At 35.8% G+C, this 25,278-nt stretch overlaps 1 protein-coding gene and 2 pseudogenes across 1 annotated transcript in view; 1 reads left to right on the plus strand and 2 right to left on the minus strand.

Moving 5' to 3' along the window:
• LOC125857196 (MLP-like protein 34) overlaps nt 1–25,278 on the minus strand; it is a 384,557-nt gene that overhangs the window by 14,956 nt on the left and 344,323 nt on the right. The gene's annotated exons all lie outside the window — the stretch shown is intronic.
• LOC125857254 (uncharacterized) lies at nt 15,258–16,680 on the minus strand (annotated as a pseudogene).
• LOC125857264 (protein PELPK1-like) lies at nt 18,256–18,730 on the plus strand (annotated as a pseudogene).

The raw sequence follows: 25,278 nt of genomic DNA on the forward strand, positions 1-25,278 counted from the left end.
TGTGCATCATCAAACGATGCAGGCCAACTGGCATCAGTACATGGAATGTACGAGTATGCAAGCGGGAAAGCCAAAACACAACTTAAGCTTGAAAGGGAATACAAGAGAACACTTTCCTCGGCTCTGTACGACTCATGACTAACTGAACTCAATATATAAAGCAATAAGACACATGCAATATATGTAGCTTGCAAAACGGTATAAACAACTTAGTTTGTTAATGATAAAACAATAACAACTCAACTGTACTTATATAAAAGTAAAATAACTTATGTGGGAGGTTCTTTAACCGACAATCACCACTATGAGCCCTAGTGATGATACAACGCTTTACCTCGCGTTGCCAAGGACCATCCTATACCTTGCCGTGATATAGGAAGCTAACTTTACTTAGTGGATCCACTAGCTTAACTTTCGTGATCATTTAAAAAGTATGATCCGAGAAATCCCATGTTGGCGCATGGTTCTTATGGAGAGTTGAGTAACTCAGAACTCGTGTCCCCAATTCGGTGGTCAATACTACTCCCAAAAATACTTTGGCCCATAATTGTCTTTAAACACATTTTTTTTTTGTTGAGATAATTACTCAAAACTTTAGCCCAAAGGCTCTTTTGGAGAAAGAAACATGGTTCCCCTCTTACTCAAATGTAATAGCATTTATAACCTCCTTTGGGAATACTTAGTTCCCTAATAGCCTTTAAAAGAGAACTCAACTTTAAACTCATGCCTTAACTTGAAACTGAGACTCTTACTCGACTTGAAACTTGAGACTCTTACTCAGCTTGAAACTCTATACTCTTTTTCTTGACTTCTAACTTCACTTGACTTGGAACTATCTTTCCTTGAATCAGAATTATGAATTCAAGGTGTTCGATCACATGTTATGGAGGGATTCTCGAATGCTTAGACGTACTTTGGAGTGTCGGAAACAACTGTAAAACATAGATATAATACTTTGAAACATGCATGAGAAAGTGAGAAAAGAAATGGGAAAACTTGGCTGGGGCTTCAGATTTCTGGTGACACAGATGGCACCTACGGACGCCATTGACGGACCGTAGATGGACTTACGGTCCGTACTGCAGGTCCGTAGATCGCGTCAGAAACTTCCCCAGAATTCATTTTAAAAAAATGACTAAGTGTTGACCTACGGTCCTGACTTACGGTCCGTAGATCAGGTTACGGACCGTAGGTCGTGCCCGTAGATCGATGCCCCAAAAACCCAACTTCTGTCCCGATTAACGGTTGACCAGTACGGACCGTCAATCGATCTACGGTCCGTAGGTCACGTCCGTAGATCGGGATCGACAACCAAACTTTGCTGAGAATGATGGTGAATCAACTTCAAAAGGGTCATAACTCTTAGAATCATAATTCCCTCAACATACAATAGGTTTCAATGTAAATACATAACCCAATCATGTCTCAAAACGAACAATGACTTCAACCACACCACCAACAACATCAACAACAACTAACAACTTCAATAACTTCAACAACAATTTCAATCTTTCTCAAATCATAGAATAAACTTAGTGTGTGTGAGGGAAAGGATCAACCCACACGAAAAACTCACATACCTTGATAGGGATCACCCCCGACAAAAATCCACAACAATCTTGACTAAGCTCCTCTTTCTTCTCTTCTTCTTCTTCTCCTTCTTCTCTTCTTAAATCTCAAGAACCCTAACTCTTTCTCTTTCAAAAAGGGACAAAAATGATCCAAAGATCAGCCTAATACAACAATATGAGCTCAAAAGAAATGATTTGTGAAAGGACCAAAATGCCCTTAAATTTCCAGACGGATTTCCCTTCCAACTGCCCAACTTCTACAGGGCATAAGTCCCTCATACGAACTCGGAATCGAGAAAACTTAGTGGCGTTGGAAAGATCGCTCCAAGGGCTTTCTAAACATAACTGGAACTACTCCTGGATCATCCTGAGCTAGGAGTTATGACTGCTCAAAGTTGGCCAAAAACTCACTGATTTCCACACTTAGCCACATTTTCCAGATTTTTACATTTTTCCAAAAATGACTATTTCTAAATTTCAAGCTCCTTCAAAGCCACTTCAAATTGTCGGATGTTACAATATTAGTGGAGCTAACAATAAATATTGAAATCAAATATAATAGTACTAGTTTACCATGAGTGAATTTCCAGGACTTAACAGAGCCAATAGTGCCCAGTTCACCTTCATGAATATCCACATTTTGTATCTTATCAGAGCATATGCTAGAGATATGATGTGGTTTGTACCTAATATATCATTTCATGAAACACATCTCCATTACACTTGATATTTATCTCAAAAACCATTTTTTAAGCTTCAAGAGTCATTTTTCTTCTATGATATATCACAAAGTAATAATTAATAATAAGTGTGTGGTTCATCATTATATGAGTATCTCTACCCTCTTATAGTTAGGCAATGTCAATATGTCTAGACTCTAGGCTATAAATTTTGTATTTTTTTTGGCCTATACATACCTCCCAACCAAACACTATATCTCTTTTGCAAATTTTATGTTGAGATTAATTATAGACATGTTGCATTAGAATTGGAGATGCCAATGCTAATACTATTAATTTCTATGCTGAAGCAATTAGAGCAATAGAAGAGGAATTGCCTATTGTGTGAGCTATCATCTAATGCCTTTGACTATAAAAGCTGATTTATATTGATGCTGCAATTTTATTTTTTTTTTTAAATTTTTTTTCCCATGTCTGGGGTGTTATATATTGGAATATGCATACAAGAGTGAGGCTTGGCCTTACCTCCAAACATAACACAAGGATACAAATTTATCCTTCAAAAAAGAGAGCAGAAGAAGCTGTCTTAGACCGTCCAATCCTTGCAAAAAAAAACAATCTATCTGGCTAACTATCAACAAAATTTGCCTTGTCATATTTTAGCCTTATAGAAGGCATTTGGCTCTTGTCAAGTTGGAATGGACCCCTAACCCCCATCGGAAGTTGTTGATAGGTGTCATAATATGCCTCATTCTGACCGTGCTCGCGGCTAATTTAGCAAGATGGTCTGCAACTGTATTGACCTCCTTGAAACAATGTTCTACCTGACATTAGCAAGTTTCGTCAGATGTTGAATCTCTTCGATGATCTTAATAGTTTATAATTATAGCATTTATTCTCGTTGATCATTTGGACAAGAGGTAATGAATCCACTAAAATTCCTTCTGTCTCCATATTTGCATTCACAAATGCTGCAACTGCAAGAAATATTTGAGCTTTCAGTGGTGACTAGTCGCTACTGAAGCCCAAAAATTGAAACAAAATCATTTTAGTAACCTATAAAATATGTATAGATGTTATACATGGAAAGTTTGTGTTAAAATAAATTAGGATATTATTGTTGAGAAATGACCTAACAAACAATTTTTCCTACCAAGCACAACCAAAACATCCACATATCTATATAAAAAATAAACTTGTTCAAAGTGAAACCTAAAGTACAATAAATCTTCAACAATGGCTTACAACCACAACCAATCTTAAGAGGAACATTGAAATCGAAGGACAGGTGATGTGGTTGGAAAAATGGACCCCTGATTTTAAGCCAGATCAAGATTCCCCTGTTGTCCCAGTATGGGTTCTATCTTTCCATTGTCATACTTGGAATTATGTGAAACAAATTGTTGGTCCTATTGGTACCCCATTGTTTATGGATACTGCTACGGATCACAAAACTCGACCAAGCATGGCCAAAGTCAGGCACTGAGGACACGACTTGCCCGCTAAAAGGATTTACTCAGAAAATTGAATATGAGACTGTTCCAAGGTTTTGCAGGCACTGTAATATTCTATCGTCCAATGTAGAAAAATTGAGAAGAAAAAAAGAGGAAACACATACAGAAAATATCGAAGAGGGAAGTCAGCAAACAATGTGGAGACAAAACAAGGTGAAGTAAAAGACTCCATTGATAAAGAAGGCAACAACCAGGAAGACACCTCTATTGATAAAAAAGAATACAACAACCTTGAAGAGATGAAAGAGGGCCAAGAAACAGCGAAAGGGACAGAAAAAAGAAAAGATTGGCCAAGTAAAGTCTGTTTTAAAGGGAAGACTAGAAAAGATAAAGAAGAAAGTTCCAAAGAAACGGACCAATGTGAAAATTAAGACTTTGATCGATATAAGCAAAGCCAACACCAGTGGAAATTCCAATCACCATCACAACAACAAGGAGAATGGGTCTACTCAAGAAGTATCTTCACATATGCACAACAAGAATGTTCACAGACATAGTCAAGAGGAGCAACACCAAGATAAAAGGCGTAGTCACGAAATGGATTCAAATAGCAGCAACAAGAGAAATCCTTAGAAAATAATAGGGAATAAGGATTTGCAGAGAATATCTCAAAGCTGGTCACACAGCCTTCTGTCGGAAATCAAGAACATGAAAGCTATTAACTTGGTGGTAGATCTGAACAAAAATCTTATCAATAGCTCCAGCCCGTATGCGATTGAGGATCCTACGTAGAAGTTGAGGATATTAGCAAAGAAGATGAAATAGGCAGTAATGTAGGTGATTCAGATTAAAAAGACAATCTTCAAAACTATGTATCTTTCTCTACGAGGAAGGAAAAGAATAACACCAACGCTATTGTTTCCTTATGATTAGTGCAATCATATGGAATATTAGGGGTGTGAGGTGTAAAAAGGCCATTCATAGAGTCAAAAGACTTGTCAAAAAGTATAAAGTTGATATGGTTGCAATAATTGAACCAATGGTAAACATGAACAAGGTAGAAGCCTATGTTGTTCATCTTGTATTCCTAAGATACTTAGAACAAAACTTTGAAGAACTTGGTAAGACACAATAAAGTTTAAGAACATTTTCACAACTAGAAAATTAAAACTAGTAGAGAAACTAGAATCAGAAACAAATTAGATAAAATATACGAAATATTTTTTCCTTAAAGAAGAATTGTTGTCAATCTATGTTTAAAGAATCTTACTGATTCCAACAAACTTTGCAGAAACACGAAGTTACCAAAAGTTTAATAAACAAGTGAAGAGCAGAAGAACACAAATTAATTCACAAATCTAGAATCTGTGACACATACCAGAATCTAAAAAAACAGAAAGAAGATCAAGCCCACTGAATGCACAGTGTCCCCTTAAGGAAATTATTCCCCTCTAGTATCCGAAGTTTGATTTGGAATATGTCCTCCCAGAATAGAATGATCTGATACCCATAACGCTGGTGTCAGCGAGCCACTCAACGGCAGTAAAGTACACTTAAAATACTAGATTTATTAGTAGAAGAAGAATTCCAGAAATTGGTTCTGTTTTAAAATGAGAGGAAATCCCTCAATTTATAGAAAAGAAAGGGTAGTGTGAAAAGGTTCTTATTGTGCCTTACTGGAAAGGTCACAAACCTTTGGAAAAGTCACAATCTTTCGGAAAGGTCACCACCTTTCATAAAAGTCGCAACTTTTCATAAAAGTCGCAACTTTTCATAAAAGTCACAACTCTTCATAAAAGTCGCAACTCTTCTTTTTCCATTCACACCTTTTAAAACCCAACAGCCTACAAGGCTTTTGTGGGATTTGATCACTGCACTACTAATAGTAATGGTAATTTGTGGTGTTTTTGGAGGGACAACTGTTTGGTTTCCGTTATATGAAATCATGATCAACAAATCACTTTGCAAAAAATCAGAACTTGGAAGAATTCTTTGTGACGGCTATCTATGCCAAATGTACTCTACCAAATGCAAATCACTTGATAGAGTTCTTGTCAACGACCTATGGAGTCAAAAGTACTCTACCAATTTAGTGCAACATATGGCCAGAACAGGGTCGGATCATAGACCCATGCTCCTGAAATGTGATAATGGTCAGAAAAATGATTTAAAATTCCTAGATTTCTGGACTACTCAGGAGGATTTTAAAGAGGTTGTTAATAAGGATTGGTCACAAGATATCAATGTGGAAACTCCAACAAAAGCTTAAAAGGTTAGGAAAAAGGCTTTCCAAATGGTCCAAAGAAGAGATAGGTGATGTTAATGATCAAGCAAATACGTGGGAGGCCAAAGTGCAATATCTGGAAGACATGGACATGATCAATATGACTGAAAACAGTAGGCAGGAGCTTAGTAAAGGTCATGCTGAATATATTCTTTGGTTAAATAAGCAAGACTCTTTACTTCGACAGAAAGCCAAAATTAACTGTTTGAAAATGGAGACTCGAACAGTAAATATTCCACTCTACTATTCGAGAAAGAAGGAAAAGATTAAGCTTATACAGAATCAAAAACAATAAAGACAGATGGATTTCTAGGGACGAGAAGATTGCTAGAGCTGCTATTAAATATTTTGAACATATGTTCAATCTTCACTCTAGCACGATCGACCCCAATATCCTTGACTGTATTTCTAGTTGTATCAGCCAAGAAGACAATCTAAACATCACCAGATGAAGAGATCAAATAAGCCGTTTTCAACATGAGCCCTCATAGTTCTCCTGGACCAGATGTTTTTTCAGGTAAGTTTTTAAAATTTTGTTGGGATATAATCAAAGAGGAGGTGATTGAATTTGTTCAGTTTTTCTTCAAAAGAGGAAAATTGAATAAATTTTTCACACATACCCTCTTAGCTTTGATTCCAAAGATAGATTGTCCTACTAATTTCTCTGACATGCGTCCTATTAGTCTTAGTAATTTTTCTTGTAAAATTATTACTAAAATTTTGTCAATAAGGCTTAACCCTTTACTTTAAAAAATGATCTCTGAAAATCAGAGTGGTTTTATTAAAGGGAGGCTCATTACTGAGAACATCTTGCTCACTCAAGAAATTGTTCAAAGTGTCAAAAGTAAAAATAAGGGTGGTAATGTTGTTATTAAGTTAGACATGGCCAAAGCTTATGACAGGATGTCATGGCAATTTGTAACAAACCTAATAACAAGACCACTCAATTCAAATTCAAACAACCAACAAGTCTATTTCACTAAATCGTAATTGAAATTACAAAGGAATTTAAGAACTAAATAGAAATGAAAGAACACAAGTACAAGAAAGGGATGAGAAGAATAACCCATAGAAAGGGGATGAGAGAACTTGGATATTTTCTCAACAATTTGCATAGTCCCTAAATCTCATATCACTACCCTTTTTGATGGAACCGTTTCATGCCCACTACTCAACCCGGATCTCGAATTAACTTGGCCCTATTGCTCGTTCTCGGCCCAATAGCTCTTGTCGGCCTAATAACAACTTCTATGACATTAGTATCTACATTGGGCTGGACTTGGTTCATAACAATACCCCCATCCCAATTAAGAACCTTGTCCTCAAGGTTCAAGTCATGAAATCTATCCACAACTTTCTCAATTATCTGAAGAGTAGCAATGTCCACTTAATGCTATGTCTCAAGTGTAAAGTTGGACAAAACTCCTACATCCAGCAATAAAAGCCAAAGAAAATTATCTGATGCAAAGTGCAACTCTATGTTGTCGTCCAAGAGTGGTAAGGAAATTGGCATTACTCTAATTTCCTCTGTAATAACTTGTCCAACTTTAACCAAAATCATAACACATCTAAAGTGGTAGATGTCCCTGCAACATATTCCAGTATCAAGATTGAAATTAAGATGTAATCCCACTGCATCAGTTATCGAAAACCAATTTTCTAGAAACAGGTTTTCTTTTCCAGTTTCCAAAGGTACTGTTGCAATTGGAGGTTACTGAGATATTGTGAGATCACATACAACTCCGAGAAGCCAACCAGCTGTGCCATCTTCACCTGCAACAATAATGCTCATTCTCTCTTCAATTTCGACGGAAAATCGATCACCATTACCCTTGAGCCTTTCGTCTCCCAAATCAAAAACTTAATATTTGTTAAGATGATAACGAAATGTACGAAGAAGTTCTCCTCCAAGTTGACCTCCACCTTTAGAGTTGGAGCAGTAGCACCGGGCATGTATGTACATCAAGTAAACGTAAATTGTTGCTCGAAGCATTCAGTGCAAGAACATAAGTAATAATATAAAAGTCTCTATGGATGCTATTGCGCTCAGACTCAAAATCTGCCAATTAACTCCAACATTTCAGAGTTATTGCCATTGTGCACTAGCTTGCTATCCTACGGTTTGTGTCGGTGTGCTGAAGGAACAACCATTCCAACCATCAACTGTGCCAGTCTAGCATTCCAACCAATGGTAGAACCATGTATGGGAATATCATCTACAAGCAAATAAATATTAGTGAAGAAAGGAGATGTGTGATCCACTATTTTATCTACGTCCTTCAATACAAATTCCTTAAAAATAACAGTCCAACTAAAATTGGGATCTCCAATTAACGATCTTGCGACATTGTGGCCACAACCAATGACACAAGACGACCGAAGATTGTTGGCGAACACCCTTGTTGTTCTAATGTTGAAATATTTGATAGTTTCCTCGTCCATTGCAAACACTCCCAAGTCATCGAGAAGCTCACAATCGTTGTACTCTTCCCCAACAACTACCACATTTCTATACCTTGCAGCGGTGATTGCTTCCACGAGCTTAGCATCATCAACAACTTCACGCATGAAGAAAGTGTTCATGGAATGATCATTGTGCGCACCGAAAGCACACAACAACAGATTAGTGGGGTACTCTTGTAGTGGAGGTGTTTCATAGGATATTGGACGAACATTCTGTCTTCCTTCTCGACCTGATTGGTCATTATCATACTGAGACAGTTCAGAGAGGGGTTCTTTAGTAGGGTTATTAGATAAAGTTGGATTCGACACCATTTGATCATACAGACTAGGTATTGAAGAAATCGGTCTACTGTCCATATCATCAAAAGTATTAATACTACTTCCAACAAAGGTATTGTCCAAGGAATCTACTTCATTACACTTCTCGGGCATTTTTATCGAACATGTGGTCTACCTCAGAGTTTTCAGTAAAGAGATCATACGAAATTTCTAGTGAAATCGAGATGTTGCCCTGTTCAGAAAGATGACATACCTGGGTCTCTGGTAACACCATGGTTTCATCTCTAAAGCAGTTAGTTTCCCCATCCGACATCTCCTTGAACAATGTGTATGCTAGGCTTGGTTTGTTGCGGCCTGAGTGTGCATTCAAGTATTGAGGCAAGTATGAGTTAGTTATATAATTCTCCGCTGCCTCATGTTGCTTGGGAATGGATACGAATTCGCTATAGGTGTCTCTAGTACGGGAGCGAAAACGAATCAACATTTTGTCCACAAAATGATCCCAACCAGCAAGTTGGTTGTTGCAAAATAACCATCGATACCATTCTAAAGCATCACCATCAAAATAAAATGAAGCCAATGACTGTTTATGCTCTGATAAAATGTTGTGGAATGCGAAATACTTCTCTGCCTGAAGAACCCAGACTGCCGGATTATCACCACTAAATTGTGGAAGGAAAACTGAATCCGGTATACGACGAGGAGTTGAATGGAACAGAACAAGGAATGACTGGAGGAAATCAAACCGTTGGCGGAATGCAAAAATAGATTCATTAAGGGAGGTGAGCGAAGTGTCCACTATGGTAGACATCTCAACGAGAGCACCAATGTAACAAACCTAATAACAAGACCACTCAATTCAAATTCAAACAACCAACAAGTCTATTTCACTAAATCGTAGTTGAAATTACAAAGGAATTTAAGAACTAAATAGAAATGGAAGAACACAAGTACAAGAAAGGGATGAGAAGAAGAACCCATAGAAAGGGGATGAGAGGACTTGGATATTTTCTCAACAATTTGCATAGTCCCTAAATCTCATATCACTATCCTTTTTGATGGAACCGTTTCATGCCCACTACTCAACCTGGATCCCGAATTAACATGACCCTATTGCTCGTTCTCGGCCCAATAGCTCTTGTCGGCCCAAAACAACTTGTATGACATTAGTATCTACATTGGTCTGGACTTGGTTCATAACACAATTTCTAAGTGCTGTTTTAAAAAGATTCGTTTTTTCACAAGAGGTCATTGATTTGTTTATGGGTACTATTGATAATGTATGATATTCTATCATCATCAATGGTAATAGAAATGGATTTTTCACCTCTTCCCAAGGACTCAAGCCAAGTGATTTTCTCTCTCCCTCTCTTTTTATTATTGGTGCTGAGGTTCTAACAAGATTGCTTAATAATCGTATGCATAGTGATCACTTCCTGCCTTTCTCCATGTCTAACAGGGGTCCAATTATTAATCATCTTTCTTATGCAGATGGCATAGTTATTTTTACCAGTGGTAACATTAAGTCTATCAAAATGATCATGAAGCAAATTCATATGTATGAAAGGAGCTCTGGCCAAAAAATGAATAAAAAGAATTGTTTTTTCCTTATTACTCCTGGTACTGGGCCTAGTAGGATTAACAAGATTAGAGATTCCACTGGCTTTCTTAATTGATAGTTTCCTTTTGAATACCTTGGTTTTCCCATTTACATTGGTAAAAAAAGAAATGAGTACTTTGAGAAGATGCTTTCCAAGGTTATTAGAAGACTAAGCGGCTGGCAGAACAAACTCCTCTCTTATGGGGGGAAAATTATCTTGATCAAACATGTTTTACAGTCTCTACCCATCTACATCCTTACCGCTCTTACTCCTCCTAATGGAATCATCAAGCTCATGGAAAGACATTTTGCAAGATTCTTTTGGGGGTCTACAGATGAGAAAAATAAGTATCACTGGAGCTCTTGGAAGAACATTTGTTTTCCTAAGGAGGAAGGGGGCCTTGGAGTAAGAAGTATGGCTGAAATTAGTGCTACCATCAACCTTTAAAAGTGGTGGAGATTTAGACAACAAGATTCTCTTTGGGCCAAATTCACCAAGCATAAATATTGCATCACTGCCCATCCAGTGTCCAAGGTTTGGGTGTCTGGTGACTCTCATATTTGGAAATCTCTTACAGTTTCAAGAAATCAAGCTGAGCACAACATGATTTGGAAGATTTGTAGAGGAAATAGCAGTTTTTGGTGGGATAACTGGACTGGTCTTGGACCCATTGCGACCTATTGTCCTAACCAGTCACACTCTATTAAAAGGCTTGTGAAAGAGTTTCTCAATAATCAGGTTTGGAATTTCCAAAAACTTAGAAACTTTGTTCCTAATTGGCTTGTACAACATGCTGCAGGGATCAAGATAGGAGCTGATACAAGGGACAACTACATTTATTGAAATGCAGATAGTGATGGAGTTTTTGCAACAAAAGTTCTTGGGAGAGCATAAGAAATACCAGAGATCCCGATCCTTTGATTAAAAATATATGGCATAAGAGCATCCCTTTCAAATTCTCTTTTCTTACTTGGAGAGTTTTAAAATCTAAACTTCCTTTTAATGATGTGATAAGCAGGTTTGGAAACAGGAACCCTCAAGATTGTCTATGCTGCAATACTCCTTCACCAAAAACTATTAAGCACCTATTTATAGATAGTGAACCTGCCCATCCTTTGGAAAGACACTTGTGAACTGATCGAAAAACTGAGACCTAAAGTCAGTGTCAAAGCAATTACTTGGCAGAAACCAGAGGAGGGAAGAATTAAACTCAACATCGATGGAGCTTTTTGGAGAATAATGGTTAGGCCGGAATTGGGGGCATAGCGAGAGATACCAATGGAAACTTCCTGTTTGCTTTTGCTGTACCTATCCAATGCAAGGACCACAACATTGCGGAAGCCTTAGGCGCTCAGTTTGCGACAAAAAATGTGAAGGACAAGGGGTACGAGAAGTGCACCATTGAGATGGACTCCAAGAATATAGTTGAGAAGATGCAAAGCAGTAACAAACTCTCAGAACCTTAACCTGAGGGCCATTATGGAAGATATTATTTGCCTCATTGATAAGAACGATATTAATTTCATTCACTGCTTTAGAGAAGCCAACAAAGTAGCGGATTATCTGGCAAAATGGGCCACAATGATCATCTACGACAATTTTAATGAAGTGCCAGAGGGTGCTAAAGGTCCATTCTTTCTCGACAAAGTGCAGATGCCTATGAAAGAATGAAAAGAAAATATTTGGGAAATTTTCTTATCCTTTCATTCATCTCCAAACCTGTATATATACAAGTATTACACAGAATAAAGCTAATAATAAAAGAAAAACTCAATATCCACATGTCCTTTCTTTATTTATCTACTCTATAACTAATCTAACAAACTTATATTCCTCAACGTGCTAATCACGTGAGCAAAGTTTTTCTTGAATGGGATGTGTATGTACAGGTGTTACTAAATCAGATGGACAAAATTCAATCCTTCTCATTTGTGATGAAGAGTCCAGATTGTTCCACCTCATCTCTAGACAAAGATCAAAGCTTCTTAGGGATCTTCGAAATATCTGAGAAGTCTTGTTTCTCTTTGCTATTCTTCTTTACATCTCTTCTTTCCAATTTCTTCTTCTGCTTATTGCTGTATTGAATCAATGCCATGGAAGTGAATGGTTTTACGCCAATATCCCCCCTCAGGTTGAAGGGTGAAGAAATGACCCCTAACTTGTTCAACAAATGGCGATGGGGAACCCCAGACAACGATTTGGTGAACAAATCAACCAACTGATGCTCCGATAGAAAGAAAGAAAGCGTAATCAGACCAACGACGAACTGTTGTCGCACAAAGTGGCAGTCCAACTCAACGTGTTTCGTTCTTTCGTGAAAGACTGGGTTTTTGGCTATGCTAATGACAACTTAACTATCGGAGTTCATTGTGATAGAGAATACTGGAGGAACATAGAGATCAGCAAGAACACGCACCAACCAAGTAATTTCAGCAGTCACACGTCGCATAGACCGGTACTCTACTTCGGCGGATGAAAGGGAGATGGATGCTTGTTTCTTGGATTTTCAAGAAATGGGAGCACCACCAAAAGTGATGAAGTAACCACTGACAGATCTTCGAGTTTCACGACAAGAGGCCCAGTCGGCGTAGCAGAAAGCTAAGAGAGTAAAGGTTGAATCTGAGGAGAGCAAAATACCTTGACTTGGATCATTTCGTAGGTATCTCAAGACTTGAAGAGCGGCAAGATAATGAGATTCAGAGGGATGTTGCATGTGTTGACTGAGTGTCAACACAGCAAAGGACAAATCAGGCCTAGTATGAGTTAAATAATTGAGCTTCCAAACTAAATGCGATAAAGTGTTGGATTAGTCATGGATGGACTGTCATCGACATGAAGTTTAGAGTATGGATCAAGCGGTGAAGATACAGCGGCACCAGAACAATCGAATTCAACAAGAAACTCCAAGGTAAACTTACGTTGATTAATGATGAATCCCTGTTTTTCTCATAGGGTTTCCAATCCTAAAAAATAGTGAATGTCGCCTAGATTCTTGACTCTAAATTCTGTATGAAGAAACTGCATGATGTGATTAATTTTTGAGATGTCATCCCATGTAATTAAGATGTCATCAACATAGACAACGATAATATAGGTGAGAGAACCAGATGCCTTAAAGAATAGTGAGTAGCCGTTCATGGAACTAGTATACCCTTTGAAAGCAAGAGCTCCAACTAACTTAGAATACCATTGTCTAGATGCCTGTCGCAACCCATACAAAGACTTTCTGAGGAGACAAACTTGGTTGGGCTTGATAGAGGGCAAACCTGCAGGACACTTCAAGTATACCTCTTCCTGTAAATCACCATGAAGAAACGCATTGCTAACATCCAATTGATGCACCTGCCATGCTTTCTTGATAGCCACTGTGAGTAAACACCTGATAGTGGTCATTTTGACCACCGAAGAGAAGGTTTCTGAAAAATCAACACCATCTTATTGAACATCCCCCCTCACTACTAGTCGAGCCTTCAATCTCCCAACAGACCCATCTGACCTGTGTTTGACCTTGTAAACCCATTTACAAGGAAAAACTTTCTTTCTTGGTGGTAATTGTAGGATGTCCGAAGTGTGATTCAGCATCCATTGCTGCTTTCCAGCCAGCATGGGCAAAACTCTTAGGCTCAACTGCATCAGAAATAGAGTGAAACATATGCTGATTTGGAAGGAACAAAGAGGTAAAAGAGAAAGTAGTGGGCGTACTAGGGTGGACAAAACATGCATTGGTAATATCTGTCAGTTGGATATTATTGCAATAGTAGTCCTCTAGATAACTTGGCTTATGTCTTACTCTTTGAGTTCTCCCTTCAGTGATGAGAGGAGAAGAAGAAGAAGAAGAAGAAGAAGAAGAAGAAAAAGAAGAAGAAGGGGAAGAAGAGGCCGGACTACTGACACTGGGACTGATGGGAGAAGGTGTCTCAATATCTGGGGATGTAATATCAGGAGGTGCATGAGCTTGTGGAGAGGGTGAAGGACAAAAGACAGATTCTGGGGTATCCAGAGTAGAATTATGATATGAGAAAGTTGGAGGAAGAGAGTGATAAGATTTGTTAGAGGCAAAAGGAAATTGCTGCTCATGGAAGTAAACATCCCTGGAAACAAAAACTTTCTTAGTGTTGAGCTCTAACAACTTGTAGCCCTTTTTACCTTGTGGATAACCTAGGAAGACACAAGTTGTTGCCCTTGGTTCAAACTTTCCTCTGTATTGAGATTGAGTTGAAGCATAGCATAGACATCCAAAGCTTCTCAAAAATTCATAGTTAGGCTGCTTACCATAAAGAACTTCATATGGTGTTCTTCGATGTAGTACCTTGGATGGCAACCTATTAATCAAATATGTAGCTGTTAATATGCAATCTCCCCAATAATCAATAGGTAACTGAGACTAAAACATCAGTCCCCTCGCTAATTCCATAAATGTCTATGTTTTCTCTCAACAACACCATTTTGTTGTGGAGTTCCAACACATGAAGTTTGGTGCAAAATCCCTTGAGACTTAAGAAAGGAAGCCTCCTGAATACCTGTTCCCAATTCTAGTGCATTGTCAGACCTAATGCACTTGACTTGGGCATGAAATTGTCTCTCTATCATAGCTAGAAACTCCTTGAGAGTAGGAAAAACATTACTCTTAGAGCTTAACAAGAAAGTCCAAGTACCTCTACTATAATCATCAACTATAGTAAGAAAGTATCTAAAACCATTGTAAGTGGGTGATTTGTATGGGCCCCAAGTATCAATGTGGATCAGTTCAAATAGCTTGGTAGAATAAATAGGACTTAATGGAAAAGTGAGTCTAGTCTGCCTAGCTTTAGGACAAATATCACAAACATGTTCAAATTTAGAAGGGAAATTAATGAAACTGAATTTTCTCATTGCAGAAAGGGGTAGATGCCCTAACCTTACATGCCAAAGATCAACAGAAGGCACTACATTTGCAGAAAAAGAAAAAGGAACTGATCCTGAACTAGGAATGAAACTATTTCCTTGTGGAATTGAAACTACATTAGCATTAGAAACAAACTGAGACCTAATACTAGAAGACTTCAACAGGTACAATCCCTCATTCACATCACCAAAAGCTTGAATGCTCTTCATTAAAGGGTCCTGTAACACACAACCACTAGGAGTAAATAGCACATCATATTTAATTTGACTTGATAACCTGTGTACAAATATCAAATTATGCTTGAAAACAGGTACATATAGGACATTTTTCAGAGTCAAATTTGGAAGAATAGAGACACTTCCTGTATGAGTCACAATGATCCTGAAAGAGTTAGGCAAAGTGAGAGTTAAAGGCACAGAAAGGGGAGTGAGTGATAGAAAAGAATTAAGATCAAAACACATATGTTCTGAAGCACCGGAATCAATAATCTATGTACAAGAATTAATAAGTGACAAACATGAGCTGGAGTTCCTCAGAATGGTACCAACAATGGCATTTCCATTAAAACCAGTGGTTGGTGTTATCCTATTCTCCTTCAGGACATCTTTTGTAACCTGCTGCACCAGATTTGTGTATTGTTCTTTGCTCATGTACTGGTTGTAATTGTTGTAGGCTGTATCCTCTTGTGTGTTCTGGAATGCTTCAGATTTTTCTTCAGTTGTGTCTGTATTTGCCTTCATTGTTCCCTGAGTTTCTCTTGTCTTAGTAAATTCAAAATCATCAGGGTATCCAATGAGCCTGTAGCAGTTATCATGTACACGTTTTTTCTTATTATAGATAACGTACGCACATGTGATCTATCTAATTGATGGACTAGATTCACTAAGACTCATTCGATCTTCTATAGCTACTTTCGTCCTGTTTTTCCACAGTAAGTGCATGTAACATTAGGATTGTACTTAGTCTTCCTTGACCTGAACCTTTGGACTGATTTTGCGTTCCTTTGTTCCCCATTATCATACTTCTGTGATTGAGTGTTTCCTCTTATCATTTGGTTACCATTTCTGTGATTCCACTTGCCTTATGTTGTTGCCTTAAAAGCTGCTGAGTTGGTTAAGGGGTTTGCATTAACATAAACCTCTCGTTGGTTCTCATCTTACAACAAAATGGAGTATGCAACATCAATGCTTGGCAAAGGGCTCATCATCAGGATGTTCCCTCTTTGAGCGTAGACGTCGTTTAGCCCCATCAGAAACTGCATTAGTTTCTGATCTTGCAATGATTTAACCAACTTTCCCTTACCCTCATATACACACACACAAGTACAAGATATAATGACATTAAGGGAATCCAATTCATCCCATAGCCTCTTAAGTTTAGTGAAGTAATTTGCTATATCACTTGTACCTTGTGCTAAGCTTGATACCTCCTTTTGCAGGTGATACATCTTGGCTCTATTGCATCTTCCGAATCTGTTTTCCAGGCTATCCCAGATCTCCTTGGCAGTCTTGGAGTAGATTATGTTGTCTCCAATTTCCCTGGAAAGTGAATTCAGCAACCATGAGATCACCATATCGTTGCAACAACTCCATTGTTCATACTCTGTTGTATCGAGACCTGGAGCTTTGCATCCTCCATTGATGAAGCCAAACTTATTCTTGGCTGAAAGTGCTATCAACACTGCCCTCCTCCACCTTGGGAATCCCTTCCCGTCAAAGGTAGAGCTGATGATTTTCATTCCAGGTGAATCTGAAGAGTGTAGATGATATGGATGATTGATGTCGATCGTGGTGGTCTTTGAGGCAGTCAATGTGTTTAACACCTGAGTTTCATCTTTCTCTTGATCCATTTTGTATTATAGATCAGTGATGAATAATGTAAATTTGTGAAGAAAGAGATTGGATCGAGCTACTGCTCTGATACCATGAAAGAATGAAAAGAAAATATTTGGGAAATTTTCTGATCCTTTCATTCATCTCCAAACCTGTATATATACAAGTATTACACATAATTAAAACTAATAATAAAAGAAAAACTCAATATCCACATGTCCTTTCTTTATTTATCTACTCTATAACTAATCTAACAAACTTATATTCCTCAATGTGCTAATCACGTGAGCGAAGTTTTTCTAGAATGGGATGTGTATGTACATGTTACTAAATCAGATGGACAAAATTCAATCCTTCTCATTTGTGATGAAGAGTCCAGATTGTTCCACCTCATCTCTAGACAAAGATCAAAGCTTCTTAGGGATCTCCGAAATATCTGAGAAGTCTTGTTTCTCTTTGCTATTCTTCTTTACATCTCTTCTTTCCAATTTCTTCTTCTACTTATTGCTGTATTGAATCGATGCCATGGAAGTGAATGGTTTTACGCCAATAGCCTAGCTTTGGGTTCAAATATGACAAGGCCAATTTTTTTGTAAGCTAACTAACCTATGTATATTAGCGAATGGGTGGCCTTTTTAGGTAAGCATTCTCTCTTTTGGTTTTTGGCTGATTGCTTGCAATCTAAGATGTAACTAAGGGGTAAGGCTTAGTCCCCCTCTCCATTCAATGAAATACATCTGCCAGGGATACTACCTGGAATTTTATTTAAATTAAAAAAAAACAAAAAAAAAACCACAACCAATTTACTTTATCAGTTTGTCAATAAAACAAGTAGCTATGTAATTCCAGCAGAAGCACGCCATCTTCGTGAAGTAACTATTCCCGAGCTTCCTAAGCCTGAATTGCCACATCTCCCAGAAATCCCAACTTTTTCCAAAGCCTGAATTCCCTGAAATTCCAAAATCCGAGCTACCAACTCTACCAAAACCTGAACTTCCAACGTTACCAAAACTCGAGATGCTTGTCATTCCTAAGCCTGAACTACCAACTTTGCCAAAACCAAAAATTCCTCAAGTGCCTAAAAAGCCTTAAGGGCGCGCGAGGCATATATATGAAATGCTCTTTGAACATTCCTATTTTCAACATTCACATATTCTATATAAACTTGTTAAAAGTGAAACTTAAAAGTACAATCAATCTTCAACAATGTCTTACAACCACAATCAATCTTTTTTCATGTTATTACTTCACTTTGTCAATAACAAGTTGCTATGTAATTCAAGCAGAAGCGCGCCATCTTCTTGAAGTAACTATTCCCGAGCTTCCTAAGCCTGAAATGCCACAACTCCCGGAGATCCCAACTATACCAAAGCCTGAATTCCCTGAAATTCCAAAACCGGAGCTACCAACTCTACCAAAGCCCGAACTTCCAACGTTGCCAAAACTCGAGATGCCTGTCATTCCTAAGCCTGAACTGCCAACTTTACCAAAGCCAGAAATTCCTCAAGTGCCTAAAAAGCCTTGAGGAAATATATATGAAATGCTCTTTGATTCATTGAATTGAAGTAGCATTCTTGAAATGTAACACTATTATTGTGTCATATGGTCATGTGATTTTCTTTGTTGTGCTAGCAAAAAATAATTTTGGAAATGTCATATCTTTCATTAAGCAGAATTTTACAAACTGTTGTTCAATCCACAAAGAAATTAAAAATTACACACTCTTTTTTTACTACACATAGTAGACATTGCAAAACAGACCACACATTATTACAAGAATTAAGACAGCAATTTAATTCCAAACATGTGGTATATATACATTGTTTGTACTCTTTTAAAATGTTGTTGCACCCACACACACACATATATATATACATAAGACAACAGACATCCGTCAATATTTTCAAAGAGTCGAAACAACACAAGTATACGTAGAAATATTTATTTATCAATTGAGATGGCGAGTCTCAATATCTTTGGACATATTGAGAACAAGTTCCATATATGTGTGTGGGTCTGGCACATTTGCATTCTTCTTTTCATATTCCAAGATCCAAATAACTACTGGCACATTTACATTCTTCTTTTCATATTCCAAGATCCAAATAACTTTCGTTTTCACCCTTTGTCTCAAAATGATGTTATACATGGAAAGTTTGTGTTAAAATAAATTAGGATATTATTGTTGAGAAATGACCTAACAAACAATTTTTCCTACCAAGCACAACCAAAACATCCACATATCTATAAAAAAAATAAACTATTCTTCAAAGTGAAACCTAAAGTACAATAAATCTTTAACAATGGCTTACAACCACAACCAATCATTTTTCTTGTTATTACTTATCACTTTGTCAATAAAACAAGTAGCTATGTAATTCCAGCAGAAGCGCACCATCTTCTTGAAGTAACTATTCCCGAGCTTCCTAAGCCTGAATTGCCACATCATCCCAGAAATCCCAACTTTACCAAAGCCTGAATTCCCTTAGAAATTCCAAAATCCGAGCTACCAACTCTACCAAAACCTGAACTTCCAATGTTGCCAAAACTCGAGATGCTTGTCATTCCTAAGCCTGAACTACCAACTTTGCCAAAACCAAAAATTCCTCAAGTGCCTAAAAAGCCTAAGGGCGCGCGAGGCATATATATGAAGTGCTATTTGATTCATTGCAGCATTCTTGAAATGTTACACTTCATTATTGTTTCATATGGTCATGTGTTTTTCTTTGTTTTGCTACAAAATTTCGTTTTGGAAAGATTATTTATGTTATGATATTCTATCATCAATTACAAGAATTGTTAATGTAATTGTTCTTTCATCAGTTTACTATTGTATTTGTGTTTCAAGTGGCACGCATTATACACACATTGTGTTACAATCCAAATAACATCTTTTATTTTTATTTATCATTATCCATAGACTCAGGCTGAGTCATCATTAAGCAGAGAATTTTACAAACTATTGTTCAGTCCACAAAGAAATTAAAAATTACATACTTTTTTTTTTTACTACTTATATATAGTAGATATTACAAAGCACACCACACATTATTACAAGACTTAAGACAACAGTTTAATTCCAAACATCTGATATATGCTCATACTCTTTAAAAATGTTGTCGCTTATGTCTATGTGAGACAACACACATCCATCAGTATTTTCAATGAGTCCAAGAAATACATATTTAGCAATATTTATTTATCACTTGAGATGGTGAGTCTCAATATCTTTGGAGATATTGAGGCATAATTCCATATGTGTGTGGATCTGGCACATTTGCATTCTTCTTTTCATATTCTATGATCCAAGTAACTAAGTTGTTTTCACCTTTGCTCTCAACATCAACAGTAAAAGAGCATGATTTGTATTCCTCCAATATATCTCCCTCTATCACTTTGAATTTAACCAACTTCTTTTCTTCATCTATGGTTTCAACTATATTCTTTGAAACCTTTTCTTTCCCATCTTCAAACAAAGAAAAGATCAAACATATTCATGTGTTAAATTTGGGTGAGTCAATCAAATTATATTTGCATGTGTTAAACTTTACACCCTCTATATATGTTGTCTATTTAATTCAGTAAAAGGTTACTAATAAAGCATGCTTAAGGATGGGTTTCAGTAAAAAGTTGATACAAAATATAAATTTAATAAAATAAAATAAACAACATTTCATATTCGTTTGCTTGTGATGGTAGAGATGGTTAGTTGTGATGGTGGTAATGGTTGGTGTCAATGGCTAGTAATAGTGATGATGATAATTGTGATGATGGAGGTGGTTATGTTGTAATAACTAGATGGTTACAGTCTGTAGCAGTTGTGATGGTGAAGTTAGTAGTTGGCGGTATTGATGGTGGTGACCGAAGAATGTGTGGTGATCGATGATGTGTTGGTGGTAGTTAATGATAGTGCTAGTTGTGAAGGAGGAGTTAGTTGGTAGTAGGAATTGACATCACTAGTGATAGTGACTGATAGTAGTGGTGACAGTGATGAAATGGGTGGTGGTTTCAATGGATATATTATAATGATGGAGGCGCATGGTAGGTGCGGTAGCGACTAACAGTAATGGTTCGCAATAGCGTGGTTGTCAGTGGTGATTGAGATGACAGAGGTAGTTGGTGGTTAATGACGATAATGGTGGTTGACAATAATGATAGTACTTGTGATGACATTAATGTTTATATATTGATGGTTGATGATTTTGATAGAGTGATGGTGAAAATTATCCATACAAAAATACCTTTTAATGATATTAAGATTTTGTTTAATATCATAATATTTAAGACCTAGTTATTCTGATCACATACTGACATAAGTGTTAAAATCTTAATAGATATAAATAAATGCACTTGACTTAACGTCTAAATCATTCAGATTCAGACCTCCATTAAATACAAACAAATGAGACCTAATTTAATTAGATATCAATTGACCCTGAAAAAATCCCTACTATATATGTTATATATTCTTATGTGTTAATGTAAAAAAAATATAAAATCTAAAACGAATTTGTAAAGACTAAAACTAATGGATCCCTTCCCCTTTAATGGGCCATATGCAACGAGAATATAGAATAATCGAGTTAGTAAGAAGAAATAGGCTTACCAAGGGTGAAGTTCCAAAAGATAACAGAGCCAACTGTGCCCCATTCACCTTCATGAATATCAACATTTTGTATCTTATCAGGACACATGCTAGAAATATGATGTGGTCTATACCTAAATATTTCATGAAAAACATCTCCATCAGACTTAATTTCTATCTCAGAAACTAACTTCCTTGTTAAATCATGATGAGCCTCAATATCTTTGGACATATTGAGAACAAATTCCATATATGTATGTGGATTTGGCACATTTGAATTCTTCTTTTCATATTCTATGATCCAAGTAACTAAGTTGTTTTGATCACCTTTGCTCTCAACATGAGCAGTGAAAGAGAGTGATTTGTATTCCTCCAATATATCTCCTCCAATCACTTTCATTTTAACAAGTTTCTTTTCTTCATCTATGACTTCAACTATATCCTTTGCAACCTTTTCTTTCCTATCTGTTATATACAATTGATATATAAATTAGTCATCGATAAAATTTTATAGCTAATAAACCACAATTATAGATTCACATGTTCAGAGGTGGATCTTTAGGTATATATAGTCCACACTCAATGAAATTCCACAATTATTTATAAATAGATAATTGTAAATCTACTTATTATTTTAAATTAATCATCACATAATAAACTCAGTCATAATAGATAAATATGACCCTTAACTTGGCGTCAACTGACAACTATGACCTTTAACTTTGGATGTGCACAAGTTGACACTTAAACTTGTATAAAATTGAACAAATGGACACATTCGTCCTACATGGCACCCTACATGACAATTTTGTGTCCTACATGGCGTCCTACGTGTATTATGTCATGTAGGACACATGTGTCTACTTGTTCAATTTTATACAGGTTTAAGTGTCTACTTGTGCACAGTCAAAGTTGGAGGGCATATATAGTTGTCCGCTGAAGCCAAGTTAAGGGTCATGTTTATGTATTATGCCTATAAACTCATAAATATTAAATCTCGATTCCGTCACAGTAACAATTAGTTGAAGGGGTATAGAAGAGGTGGTGTCTTACCATGGATGAAGTTCCAAGAAATGATAGAGCCAACAGTACCCCATTCACCTTCATGAATATTCACATTCTGTACTTTATCACACATGCTTGAGATATGATATGGTCTTTGCCTAAATATTTCATGAAACACATCTCCATCACACTTTATGTTGATCTCTGAAACCAACTTTCCTTCAAGACTCATCTCTCTTAATTCTATGATATGATATATCAAAAAATTATATTAACAAGTGTGTGTGGTTCATAATTGTATGACTCTATGCCCTTTTATAGCTGTTAGGCAATGACAATATGTCTAGACTCTAGGTAGACTCATAAATTTGTAACTTTTTTTTTTTTTGCCCATATACATATATAATCATACAAAAGTAAAAAATGGAAAGACCAAAATAGTAATCAAAAGTTGAACAAATATTGTCCATCCAAAAATCAAATTAACTATACTACTACTACTACTACTAATAATAATAATCATAATAATAATAATAATAATAATAATAATAATAATAATAATAATAATAATATATCGAGTGTAGTTCCACAAAAAGTGAGTCTAAAGAGGATAGTGTGTACGCATATCTTATATCTATTACAAAGGTAGAAAAATTGTTTCTGAAAGCCAAGTTAACCCAAGAAAAGCTAGTTCAAAATAGTTTAAATAGGAATAACGGAAGTTAAAGCAAAAATGTAATTTCAAATTATTGATTTTGGTTTTGAAAACAAATTTTTGGTATAAAAATTAAAATGAAGCCATGTAAGAAGAAGAGTAAAATTATAACAAATTTCGCTATATTGATATTTTAATTCCACTACTCCAAATTAAATACTTCTTCGTTCATTTTTACTTGTCACTGTTTGACTTGAAACACCAATTAAGAAAATAATTGATATAAGTATTTTATTACACTATCCCTATTAATTGATGTTTAGTATTAACTCTTGAAAAATGATTTGGAGAATAGTATTTAATATTAATGGTAAAATATAAAAAAAAATAATTGTCTTTTCTTGATATGTCAAAATTGAGAAGTAAAAATAAAAATCTATTTTAGAATTAACGGAAGAAATACAATATAAAGAGCAATATATTTCTTTTTGTTCACCCCCATATACTAAAATATTCATTGTATTTTCTATTTGGTATGAACATTTTGCCAGATGATCAATTTTATGAATTGTTTAAGATCTTTTAATTTATATTTTATTTTTATGTGCACTATATTTAATATGAAGTTAAAGTGATAAGATATGATCTATTTTGAAAATAATAATAAAAACATTTCACAGATAGATGCGGAGATGTTTTCATGGAATATAATGTAACAACACATTTCTATAATAATTATAAAATTTTCAGACAAACATTATCATTATAATTATAATAAAATTCAACTATACTCAATAATATTTCCACTTTTCTTCTCTTTGAAAAAAAAAAAGTATGTCATGAATTCATGAATTAATGATTCATGCCCAATAACAATAAGTCACTTTTCTTCTTTTTGAAAAAAGAAAAAAAAACATTTCACGTCAAATAGATGGGGAGATGTTTTCATGGGGTATAATGTAACATGAGGATTACTTAAATTAGGGAAATGCTTTTGTGAAACTACAAAAATATTCATCTTATATCTCATATCTCATATCAGGAGTGTCAAATGAGCGAATTATACTGAACTCGAGAATATCAAAGTGAATTGGTTAACAAAGGGAAGGGGGTCATTGACATGCTTTAATGTTATTTGAATTAAAGCTGATTGGTGTAATGAGCTAAGAACAGAGTCATAACTCAACTCGCCCAATTCTTATTAAATTTTAAATCTAAAGTTAGTTTTCTTATAATATATTTTTATTACCTAATAAAATTTTTTCTCTTATGTTATGACTATAAAAAAGTATATCAAATTAAATTTTTGAAAAATAAAAATATAGACAAAATTTCTCCAAATTGCATATTGCCATATCACTCCAATTTTAAAAATGGGCTGAACTAAATGGGTCAAAATGTGTTCAATCATTAAATTAAGTGGGTCATTAACCTATACAAATATAAATAAATTGAACGAATTATTATTTTATGAGTTAGATTTTGAAACTCCCACCGATATCATTGATATTAGTTGTGCAATGGTGATTACTAGGAAGACAATAACAAAGTAATATTTGCTTTTTGGAAGACAAACACGTTTTTCACAAGACTCTTACTAATTACTCCTTTTTTCGCCCCCACAAAATAAGGTTGGTGGGGGCAAGTTGAAGAAGTCAAAGGAAAAATAATAGTAATGAAAATCTACTTTAGTAAAATATTTAGCTTTAATAAAGTAGACGCTTATGTCAATTGCCTTTAAAAAAAAATATATTAAATGATAACTAAGTTGTCATCATTAATTAATTGTCTCTAAAAATCATTTTTGATGTAGTGACTGATTTTATGGACAAAATATTTCTTTTTATTTATCTCGGATGTCCCATATACATTGATGAAAAGAAATTGTATTATTTGATGGTATATATGCTAGCCAAGATTATGTTGGATACATCTTTTGCTGGCTAGGGATAATTAAGGGGTAAATTGAATTAATTAGATCATG

This window comes from Solanum stenotomum, chromosome 2, assembly GCF_019186545.1.
Source record: "Solanum stenotomum isolate F172 chromosome 2, ASM1918654v1, whole genome shotgun sequence".
Taxonomy (NCBI): domain Eukaryota; kingdom Viridiplantae; phylum Streptophyta; class Magnoliopsida; order Solanales; family Solanaceae; genus Solanum; species Solanum stenotomum.